At 45.4% G+C, this 12,322-nt stretch overlaps 1 long non-coding RNA gene across 4 annotated transcripts; it reads right to left on the bottom strand.

Annotated features, from left to right (window-relative positions):
- Positions 1-5,091: 5,091 nt before the first annotated feature.
- LOC308631509 lies at positions 5,092-12,264 on the bottom strand. 4 transcript variants are annotated; one of them, XR_014018230.1, is made up of 3 exons: positions 11,370-12,264; positions 10,119-10,440; positions 5,092-6,275 (listed from the first exon to the last, which is right to left on the bottom strand). It is a non-coding gene; the product is annotated as an uncharacterized lncRNA (long non-coding RNA). The 4 variants fall into 4 exon arrangements; XR_014018231.1 differs by having other exon boundaries at positions 10,119-10,340; XR_014018232.1 differs by having other exon boundaries at positions 11,486-12,264.
- Between the last annotated feature and the right edge of the window lie 58 nt (positions 12,265-12,322).

Here is a 12,322-nt window from a genome sequence, read left to right as displayed (position 1 = left end):
ATTATTCTCTGCCCCATCTGAAGAGTTGAATTGTAAATAAAATAAAAATAAACGTATTGTGTCCATCTACAACTAAAATAAATAAACAGTCAAACTGTTAGTGATCATTGAGGTGCATTCTATGAGGATTTTCTTGTTACATATTTTGATGATGTTTGAGGTTCTTCATAAGTGTGTACACACACGTGTGTGTCTTTCTGTAAATCTGTAATAATAATAATAAAAACATGTAAGCAGCAAAAGGGTAGGCAGCTCCTGCTGGGGACCCGTAGTCAGAGGGAAGGCGGGCCATCCACACCCTGCGCCTCTGTGTCACACCTGCAGCTGGTGCCCGGGAAGGTGGGATCTCCTGAGAGATGCTCTGGGAAGAGCGGCTCCATCCCTTCAGAGCACCCACTGCCCTGCCCTGGTCACCTCCAACAGCGGGAGCAATGCCTTCAGGAGGCAGGGCTTAGGAGGGAGCCCCGGGTGCAGTAGAGAGGAGTCAGGTGTCCAGGACAAGGGCCCCAGCAAGGCCGGCCAGCAGGGCCTGAACACACAGGGACTTCCACAGGGGCCTTCGGAGATCACGGGGCATGATGAGACCCTCTCAGCCAACACAGATCAGCAAGCCTACTGGGCCTTCTCCTCTTAAGTTCTATATTTTTCTAGAACATGGTGGTTCCTGCAGATTGGACTTGAGGAACCTGGTCTCAAATGCCAGTGTACTACTTGCTGCCTCTGTGACCTCACACAAAGCAGGCAGCTTTTAGCCATAGATTCCTTGTATATAAATGGTCATAAGGTTATCTTTTAGGATTCTTGTGAGGTTTGCATGGCATAATGTTCGTGCCCAGTTAATTAATGGATTGAGGTAGATCTTCAATATACCTCAGGGTACAGGGCGAATGTGAAAGATTCCTAGTTCAGAACTAGGAATGGGGAAGGGGAAGACAAACTTTCTGTGCAGAAAACAGGGCCCCCTAGAGGTTTTTTGTTGTTGTTGTTGTTGTTGTTTATAAACATTTACCTATACTGGGTCATTTTTTTGATACCAGGGATTGAATCCAGGGGTGCTTAACCACTGAGCCACATCACTAGCCCTTCTTGTATTTTATTTTGAGACAAGGTCTCACTGAGTTGCTTAGGGCCCTCACTGAGTTGCTGAGTCTAGCCTCAGCCTCCTGAGCCACTGGGATTACAGGTGTGCGCCACCACACCTGGCTGAATACTGGGTCTTAACTAGCAATACAAATTTTAAAATATTCCCAAGGGAAATAAATTAATCTCCCAAGGAGAAAGACAGGATCCTCAGGTGCCAAATAAAGAAGTTCAAAGAGCAAGGATGGTCCCCAGGGTGAGAGGGGAGGGGAGGTTACACTGGCGGAGGCCTGAATGGCAGGAGTTTGGGCTTCGATGACATTCACATGGGAGACGAAGCTTCAGGCCTCTGAAGGACTTCTCAAACAGAAGTTGTCCTGGTTCTGCAGATTATTAAGGAAGCAGCGGAGGCCACCTAAAAATAAAGCCCTTGGCCCTCTCCGAGTAATCCAGGCAGCCACGGATGTCCACATTTTCCCCAGACAACTTCAGCCCAAGATTTACTTTGATTGATTAACCCAAGAATGGAATACAGATCTCTTCATGTTCTTTTCCTCAACTGAAAATTCTCTTGAGATAATCCTTCAAGTGTGACAATACATGTGCTTAGGGTCGTTCTAAGAAGTTTTGTTGAGAAAGGTGAAAAATGGGACATGCCATGATGTCTATTGGTAGGAAAGTGGTAAAATGCACTGTGATGTGCCCTTATTGAGATATCAGTGGCACACTCCTGTGATTCCAGCCACTCAGAGGCTGAGGCGGGAGGACCACAAGTTCAAAGACCAGCCTGCGCAACTTAGCAAGACCCTGTCTCAAATAAAAATCACAAACAGGAGGCGCTGGGATGTAGCTCAATAGTAGAGTACTTAACCATGCTTAAGACCCTAGGATCAATCCATAGCCCATCCTGAAGCTCCAAAAGAGAAAAAGATAGACCCTGACAGTCCACCCTTCATTGCCTGCTCTGTGAAAAGGATCTGAACCTTTTAATAGTTTCCCTTGGCAGTAGAGGGAGGTGAAGCCCTGCCAGTAGAGGGAGCTAGGGACAGAGCTGCTCCCTCCTGGTTCTGGGGAGGGTTGCTTTTCCCTCCACTGTCTAGCTCCAGGTGTTCTGTTCTGTTTTGTTTACCTTACTGGCTGCTAGGCTTTGGCTTTTTCTAGCTCTCAACTTGAGAAGTGGCAGGATAGCCAGAAGCCCCAGAACACATGGGCCTGTGCTCCCGCCAAAGACTCTCTGTCCCTCTTGGTTGGCTGGACTCTTTTTAATCATGTGCTACTCCCCTGGCTGAACACCTCAAATGTTCCAGGTACTAGATAAGGTAAACCTGCCTCAGCCACGGATGAACAAGCTTCCGTCGCATGGCACCCACAGACCCCATCCCATGGCACCCACAGACCCAATGGCTGACTCTGTTTTCACATTAATTAGTTCAGAGTTTCTCAACTTTTCCTCTGCACAGGCATCTCCTAGGAATGTTGTAAGGTGCAAATGTTGTCGTGGGCCTGAAATTCTGCATTTCTAACAAGCTCTGGGTGGGAGGGACCTGCTGGCCCACAGACCATACTTAGGGGAAAACAATGTTAGCTTACTTTGGAACACATTTCTGAAACATAAGTAGAAGAACAGCCTTATTTTGACATCTTAGTCCAGTCTTAGCATGGACGCAATTTAGCTTTCACCCTGCAGAACAATATTTTGGGACATCTAAGTATACCCCCCCTGCCCCAACTAGGGCCTAAGTGATCCCTCATGTGATTTTGATTAGTGATATAATTATGGATCCTCACATAACCCCCACCCCTTAGGACTTTTCTGTGAACTAATGTCAAAAGTGCACAAAATTGTTTGTCCCTGGCTTATATTTGTCTTTAAGGAGAGTGATTATGGCCTGTGCAAATCCCAGTGCTTAGCACAGTGAATATTAGCAGTGAAGCATGACTCAAGCCAGGACGCCTACGTCCCTGAGCCTGATCTCCCACTTAAAGAGGCACTCATCCCCGTATGTCATCAGGTTGGTGTGAGGACTAAACAGAGAGCAAATGTGTGGGAGGCCATCCTCGCACATGATTTGAGTTACCTCCCTGGCTGGGTGAGAGGCGCTTAGACACAGCTGTGTCAGAGCTATTCCTCACCCTTTTCCAGGTCCGAGGGCTCATCCGTGCAGAGGCGTGCCTGGCCACTGCCCCAAAGACCCAATCATTGCCCCTGACCTTGGGATGCTGCCCCCCCTTAATCTTCATTGGATGGGATTTTCCCCAGAATTTTTTGTTTCCCAATAAAAGCCCACTCCCTGGCGTTCTCTCTCCCTCTCCCTCCCTCCTCCCTCCCTCCCTCCCTCCCTCTCTCTCTCTCTCTCTCTCTCTCTCTCTCTCTCCCTCTCTCCCTCCCTCCCTCTCTCTCTCTCCCTCTCTCTCCCTCTCTCTCCCTCTCTCCCCCTCTCTCCCCCTCTCCCCCTCTCCTCTCTCTCTCTCTCTCTCTCTCTCTCTCTCTCTCTCGCTACCGCTTTTGGTGGCTCGAGGCTGGAGCTGGGAGAAGCCGTCCTGGAGCTGGTTTTAAAGGTAGAGTCTTGTCTCTTTAATTTAAAACTCCCTAGCATTTTCTCACAATTCGAACCTTCTTACTTGAAGCCAGCGAATGATGGCGAATGATGGCTGGCACCTAGTAAGTGATGATTCAGCTGTGATTACTAGCAAATGTAATCATAAAAATCATAAAAATTAAATAGTATCGCATCCATTTGATTCGGTGACTTGTATTTCTCAACTTCTCATCAATTCATCTGTTGCACTTTGACTTCATTTTTTTAAATGTTTTTTTTAGTTGTTGATACACCTTTATTTATTCATATGTGGTACAGAGAAAAGAACCCAGTACCTCACACATGCCAGGCAAGCATGCTACAGCTGAGCCCCAGCCCCAGCCCTTGACTTCATTTTTTTAAAAATTTTTTTTTATATTTTTTTATTGGTTGTTCAAAACATTACAAAGCTCATGATATATCATCTTTCATACATTTGACTCAATTGGGTTATGAACTCCCATTTTTACCCCAAATACAAATTGCAGAATCACATTGGTTACACACTCACATTTTTACATAATGGCATATTAGTGACTGTTGTATTCTGCTACCTTTCCTATCCCCTACTCTCCCCCCTCCCCTTCCCACCCATCATCCCTCTCTACCTCATCTGCTGCTGTTCAATTCTCTCCCTTGTTTCCCCCCCTTCCCCTCACATCCTCTTCTATGTAATTTTGTGTAACATTGAGGGTCTCCTACCATTTCCATATGCTTTCCCTTCTCTCTCCCTTTCTCTCCCCCCACTCGTCTTTGTTTAATGTTAATCTTTTCCTCATGCTCTTCCTCCCTGTTCTGTTCTTAGTTGCTCTCTTTATATCAAAGAAGACATTTGGCATTTGTTTTTTAAGGATTGGCTAGCTTCGCTTAGCATAATCTGCTCTAATGCCATCCATTTCCCTGCAAATTCTATGATTTTGTCATTTTTTATTGCTGCATAGTACTCCATTGTGTATAGATGCCACATTTTTTTTATCCATTCATCTATTGAAGGGCATCTAGGTTGGTTCCACAGTCTAGCTATTGTGAATTGTGCCGCTATAATCACTGATGCAGCCGTATCCCTATAGTACGCTCTTTTAAGATCCTCAGGGAATAGTCCGAGGAGGGCGATAGCTGGGTCAAATGGTGGATCCATTCCCAGCTTTCCCAGGTATCTCCATACTGCTTTCCAAATTGGCCGCACCAATTTGCAGTCCCACCAGCAATGCACAAGTGTACCCTTTTCTCCACATCCTCGCCAGCACTTGTTGTTGTTTGACTTCATAATGGCTGCCAATCTTACTGGAGTGAGATGGTATCTTAGGGTGGTTTTGATTTGCATTTCTCTGACTGCTAGAGATGGTGAGCATTTTTTCATGTACTTGTTGATTGATTGTATGTCCTCCTCTGAGAAGTGTCTGTTCAGGTCCTTGGCCCATTTATTGATTGGGTTATTTGTTATCTTATTGTTTAATTTTTTGAGTTCTTTGTATATTCTGGATATTAGGGCTCTATCTGAAGTGTGAGGGGTAAAAATTTGTTTCCATGATGTAGGCTCCCTATTCACCTCTCTTATTGTTTCTCTTGCTGAGAAAAAACTTTTTAGTTTAAGTCCCATTTATTTATTCTTGTTATTAACTCTTGGGCTATGGGCGTCCTATTAAGGAATTTGGAGCCCGACCCCACAGTATGTAGTTCGTAGCCAACTTTTTCTTCTATCAGACGCAGTTTGACTTCATTTTTAACACATGCAAAATTATTTACTGTGAGTACACGTATACAAACAAGAAACTCGTTCATCCAAGCAACAGATAGTTACTGAATGAAAGGTGTCTGTCCTAGAACTGCAGATGAAGCCAGGAAGAAGGGAAACAAGGGATTCAGAAATGAGCTAGTGATTTCTGACCTTAGGGAAGAGAAAGGAGGAGGAATCATAACAGGGTCATGCCGTCCAAGGCCGCAAGGGGCACACCATCGATATGTCTGTGCAGATCACGGCCTGTGGGGAGTTCTGGTCACCTGCCCAGCATCTCTTCCTACCTGTTGTTATTAGAAAGCTTATTTTCCCCAGGGAAATTCCACTGGCCCCCACATCGGCTACCAGTCCCAGTGGATGATGGGAGGCTGATTCCAATCAGATTCCTGCCTGGACGGGACCTGGGCCTGCCTGACCAAGGAATCAGATGCCCTTTGCTACTGCGATGGCTCCATGGTGAACCTGTCACCCAAGATGGGTCAGAGTCAGCAAGCTTTGAAAGGAAAGCCCTCTCTCTTTTCCTGCTGGGGTTCAGACTAAGGCTTCCTCATGGCACAACAGGGCTTATCAGAGGAGAGAAACTGGTAAAAGTGAAGCAAACACCTATGAAAATAAAGCAGAGTAATGAGGAGGCAGAGAGATGGGTCAGGTCTCCCCGTGGTTCATCTCTGATCTACTCGCGCCAATTTCACCCTTGGACTTTCTTCTTGAGCCAACAGGTCTTTGCTTTCCCTCTTCTAGATGGGTCTTCTGTTCTTCAATCAGAAAGAGAGGGCTGGGGATGTGGCTCAAGCGGTAGCGCGCTCGCCTGGCATGCGTGCGGCCCAGGTTCGATCCTCAGCACCACATACAAACAAAGATGTTGTGTCCGCCGAGAACTAAGAAAAAATAAATAAATATTAAAATTCTCTCTCTCTCTCTCTCTCTCTGTCCCCCTCTCTCTCACTCTCTCTTTAAAAAAAAAAAAATCAGAAAGAGATCCAGGATAAATGAGAAAATAAGAAGTGCTTGTCAGGGTTTGGACCTGGAATGTTCCCAAAGGCTCATGTGTTGAAGATCTGGTCCCCAATGCATGTCCAGAAGTGGGGCTTTGGGGAAGTGGTGGAGTCAGGAGGGCTCTGGCCTCGTCCGTGGATTAATTCACTGACAGCTGAAAGGACTCTTGGGAATTCGTGGAAACTGTCCACAGTGAGAAATGGTTGGTGCAAGTCGGTCACTGGGGGTGTGCCTGGAGAGGGTATTTTTCTTTCTTTCTTTTTGGCACTTGGGGTTGAACTGGGGTTGGGGTAGATACCACTGAGTGACATCCCCAGTCCATTTTATCTATAATATTAATACAGGGCCTCACCAAGTTGCTTAGGACCTTGCTAAGTTACTGAGGCTAGCCTTGAACTTGCGATCCTCCTGCCTCAGCCTCTTGAGTGGCTTGAGATCACAGGCGTGGACCACCATGCCTGGCAGGGAAGGGCATTTCGTAACCTGACCCCTTCCTCTCTTTCTCTGTTTCTTGCTGCCATGAGTTAAATACTTTTCCTCAGCCAGGCCCTCTGCCATGATGTGCTGTCCCACCTGGGCCCAGAGCAATGGAGCTGGCCAACCGGGGAAACCCTGAGCCAAAATAAATCTTTCCTCCTCGAAGTTTTTTTTTTGTTACTTGTCAAAATAATGAATAGTTGACTAACAGGTTCTAAATCCCAAATTATTTTATTTGGTCTCAATTGAAGTTACAACTGAAGATCAACCTTTTAATAGAAGGAATCTGAAAGAATAAAAACTTCTAATGTTGTCATTGCTTTGAGCACTTTGCTAGTACAAAGCACTATGCTAGACAGTGACACTTTGTCATAAGAAAGTTTGAGAGAACCTCAACCACCCAGGAGGGAGGTAGTGCCAGGTGGGGGTAGAGGCCTTTCCTGATTCTGACCTTCTGTGTCTGGTCATGATAAATGGATTCCAGCTTGCTGGGAGTTTGCCTGCAGCATCCCAATTGTGAACTAATGGTTCATGGTCCCCAGTGCCTGCCCTTGGGACTATGTACTTGCTTTATTCACCTGTTGTGACAAACTGAACTTGAATTCATTGATCAACCTTGGAATAGCTAAACTAGGACCTATTAACTTCATCGATCTTGTCCTCATCAACTCAATTGGCAAGGTATGTTGCTGGGCACCTGAAGTCTTATCTACTTGGGACACTGAGGCAAGAATATCATTTAAATTCGAAAGTGTGAGGTCTGTCTGGGCAACAGAGCCAGGCACCTTAAGAGTTAGGAAAAATATTTTTGTTCTTGCATATATCATATAATTAGAAACAATTATTCAATAAAACATTTTTTGAACTTTTTCAATTCACTTCTTTGTTTTCGTCTTCTCTTCAACCACATAAGATGAACTATAATCATCCTGATTTGGAGGGTTGCGGAGGGGTACCAGGAATTGAACCCAGGGACACTCGACTCCTGAGCCACATCCCCATCCTTATTTTGTATTTTATTTAGAGACAGGGTCTCACTGAGTTGCTTAGCACCTCACCATGGCTAAGGCTGGCTTTGAACTCATGATCCTCCTGCCCCAGCCTCCCGAGTCACTGTGATAATAGGCATGCACCACCACGCCCAGACTAATCACTCTAATTTTATAGAGGAGAAAAGATCAACAGCAGTAATTTAGTGGCAAAACTAATAGGTGGTGTGCAGTTCTTTGGCAATTAACAAAAAACTTGCATTCAGTGCAGTCTGGCCCAGCCCCTCCTCCTTGGCCTTTACCTAGGTGTTGCTCCCTGCATGCTATTGAAAGCAATCAAACTTTGGAACTCTAAATTGATTTGTTCTGTGAATTTTAAGAGAGTGTGGAAGACTTTAGTGCATTTTAAATTATTTCTAATGTAATTACTCTATTGAGTAACTCAGATTAATTTACAGTTGGTATGTGATTAAGCTTCGCTGCATTTCCACTGGTGGTAATAAATAACCACTGTCGTACACACAAAGACATCCCATAAGCACACAAGGGCTGCTAGTATTGTGCAGCATCCACCTTTCATTGCTTTTCTTGGTGTGCTTCATTTTTCTACACTAAAGACTGTTTTCTTACCTTGGATTATTAGAAAGTGGTGTTGTGAACAACTCATGCTAGTATGGTAGGGTTGTATTTCAGAAATGCACTAAAGGATGCAATCTTTCAGTAGGAAAATGGTTGATGAAAAATGTGAGGGTGCTTAATACATTACCCTAGATGTGCTGTAATAAAAAGCTCCTTCAGAAATCTATGGACAGGCCTGGGGATGTAGCTGGGTACTACGGTGCTTGTCTAGCACATGCGAGGTACTAGGTTTGATCCTCAGCAAGATATAAAAATAAATAAATAAAATAAAGAAGCCAGGCATGGTGGTGCATGCCTATAATCCCAGCAGCTCTGGAGGCTGAGTCAGGAGGATCAAGAATTCAAAGGCAGCCTTAACAAAGGCAAGGCGCTTAGCAATTCAGTGAAACCCTGACTCTAAATAAAATACAAAATAGGGCTGGAGATGTGGCTCAGTGGTTGAGTGACCCTGAGTTCAATCCCTGGTATCAATAAACAAACAAACAAACAAAGCATACTATATCCATCTACAACTAAAATAAAAAATCTTTTAAAAAAAGAAAAAAATACCTTTGGCCAGCTAATACCAGCTAGAGACCACTCATCTGTATGTTAGTGGCTCTAAACACTTTAAAATGTTTGGGACATCCGTGATTTGGAAATCAGGATGGAGGGTCATAGGACACACCTTGAAAACTACAGTGGTTGGCTCTGCTGGAAAGAAAGCTGAAAGAAGTCAGGAGTCCCAGCAGGAAGATGCATGCCCTCCTCTCAAGTGGAATGGTTTCATGGTGCTGTCATTTGGCGACAGACTGCTTAAAGATGTCAGAGACAACACTGGCTTGAAGCAATGTTTTTCAAACTGTGATCTTGCATACATGCAGTGATGCTGGTGCACTAAGAATATCTGGAAGTTTCTAGAGATGGCTCTACTTGCTTTTGAGCCTGATTCAAGATGATGACAATGATGATGATACTAATAATGATGATGATAACAATGACTCTGACTGAGGACTTGGTCTGTTCTGGCACTGTGCTGAATGACATGCATTATCCCACTCAGTCTTTACAACAACCCGCAGAGGTAGAGACCGTGGTGTCTCCATTTTACAGATGAGAAAACTGAGGCACAGAAATGAGCATGTCCAAGGTCACAGAGATAATTAATGGTACAACTGGGACTGATCTAATTCCAAAGTACACACTTTTTGTTTTCATTTTTCTTCAATTGGGGTAAACAGATAAAATCCATTATTTTCACAATTTTAAAGTATACAATTCAGTGGCATATAGTACAGTCACAATTTTGTTAACTATTACCACTGTTTTCAGAACACTTTCATTGCCCTAAAAGAAACCCTGTATTTAACTCTGTGTTATTCTCCAACATCTCCTAGATGGTGTCTCGCCCCTGGTATTTGCCCATTCCGGACAGTTCTTACAAATGAAACCATATGCAGCGTTTGCTTCTGGCTTCTTTCACTTACTGTTTTTTGTTTTTTTTTTATATTTATTTATTTTTTTTTTAGTTCTCGGCGGACACATCTTTGTCGGTATGTGGTGCTGAGGATCGAACCCGGGCCGCACGCATGCCAGGTGAGCGCGCTACCGCTTGAGCCACATCCCCAGCCCCTCACTTACTGTTTTCAAGGTATGCTTCTCTTGTAGCTTGTTATGTTGTAGCATCAATGCTTCATTCCTTTTGATGGCCAAATAATCATCTGTTGTACCACATTTTATATATCCATTCATCGGCTGATGTACTTGAGTTGTTTCCACTCACTGGCTATTGTGAACAGTGTCTTTGTATATTAGTACAAGTTTTTGTTTGAATAACTGCTTTCAATTCTTTTGGGCAGAAATCTGTTGATTCAAAGAAGGAAATGACTAAATATCTTGAAATCTTCAGTCATTCAACATATTTTACTGAGAACCCACTGTATAGCTGCCAGAGTGCCAAGCCCTGAGAATACAAATTGCAACAAATGAGACAAGAAATCATCCTTGATCTTCTTAAGAATGACAGTTGAATAAGTGAATAAAACACAGACTCTTGAAATATTTAGGATTAAAAATTTCCTTTCATTTGCTGTTGAAGGTAAGTCAAAAGTGGTCAAGAAGCACCTGAGCAAGATGCTCTAACAGGCTGTTTTTGGATATAAGAAAAAAAAAACACAACTCAGAACAGCTTCAACAATTCATGCATTGATCATCTTATATAGTGATGTCTGAGGTAGAGGGGTTCCTAAATGAGCCAAGTCAGTGGCTCAACAATGTCAAGGACCTAGGGCTTATCTATCCTATTGTCACAACAAGAGGCAGCAACTAACTTGTCCTCCCCATTCAGTCAGGACCAAAGTGCAAAAGTGGGGAAGTTGTGGGAAAGATTTGGTTTTGTTTTGTTGGCACTTGGGATTGAACCAGAGCCACTTTACCACTGAGCTACATCCCTAGTCCTTTTTATTTATTTATTTATTTTTATTGTTTTGCAACAGGGTCTCAGTAAGTTGCTTAGGGACTTGCTGAATTGCTTAGGGGCTTGCTAAACTGCTGGGGCTGGCCTCGAACTTGTCATCCTCCTGCCTCTGCCTCTTGCACTGCTGGGATTACAGGTGTGCACCACCTAGGGATTCTTTCTTAATCCCTGTTTAGGTGCAAGACAAAGTTTACCAGAATATTTCCCCTCTACTCTGTTCTGCCAGATTTGTGACACAGACTATTCCTCAGCAATCACTGGCAAGGGAATGGAATTACAATAAAAGATTTAAGGTTAATCAAGATTGAAGCTGGAAGGAGCCCCACTTCCCCTGGGGCCTACAGCCACCTGATACCCGAACAGATTAGAAAATGTAAGAGGGAGAGAATGACTGTAGCATGGGCAGCCAAGAGTACCTGTGCCTGGGCAAGATTTCCTGGAGGAAGTCCAATTCAGCATACTGAGCTCCAGGCCTTAACTGAATATTTACACACACACAAACAAACCTCAACATGGCCAGGACTGAACTCACGATTTTCTCTTCCAGTGTTCGCTTTCTTTGTGACTAGTACTCCCATTCCAAGCCCCAAGTCAGAAAAATAGCCCTCCTACCCTGTTCCTTCTTCCCCATCGCCCATACACGTAGGCGCGACGCCAGGGCCGGCTGATAGAACCTCCCGGGCAGCTCTGGAGTCCACTCACTCTCTTCACTTACGCTGCCATCACCCTAGTCCGAGTTGGATTCGTCACTTCTTCCCCGGACCTCAGCAACCATCTTCTGCTGGCCTCCCAGCATCCATTTGACCCCTTCCTCCAACGGGATTCCTTCACATCAGAGGCCTTTTCAAACGCAAACGGGCTCCTGCTTCCCACGCTCCGACAAGGGAGCCGGTAAGGCCCTGCCCAAACTCTGGGCCAGCGCGGCTGAACTCCGCCGCTCTCCCTGCCGTCCGCACTGGCCTCCCTCCGGCCCCTAACTGTCACTCTCAGCTTCACCGTCACTTCCTAGGGGAAGGCCTCTGGCAGGACAGGTCCCTGCGCCGTGAAGAACCGTGCCTCCTCTCCAGCGCACCTTCTCTCCCTCTACAGCCTGCGGTCCGGGAAAACACGGGGTGGGATCCCTCCGACACAATACCTGGCGCACAGTACCAGTTCAATACGTAGCCGCCAAACGGCTAAAGGAATAGCCACCTTCAACGACGTGCGGCGGGTCATCGGCGCGGAGCCAGTCCCGGAGAAAACGCGTACCGGTGACCCGCCCGGCCTCCGAACCGCCCGCACCGCGGCCCCGGGTCGCCCTAGTGGCTCCGCCCCTGGCCCCGCCCCCTTCCGAGTCTGAGGGGCGGGACATAGAGGTCGCGTGACGCGA

This window comes from Spermophilus citellus, assembly GCF_964194105.1.
Source record: "Spermophilus citellus genome assembly, chromosome: 12".
NCBI classification, from domain to species: domain Eukaryota; kingdom Metazoa; phylum Chordata; class Mammalia; order Rodentia; family Sciuridae; genus Spermophilus; species Spermophilus citellus.
The sequence above is the reverse complement of the archived record's forward strand: the minus strand, read 5'-3'. Positions and strand labels throughout refer to the sequence as shown.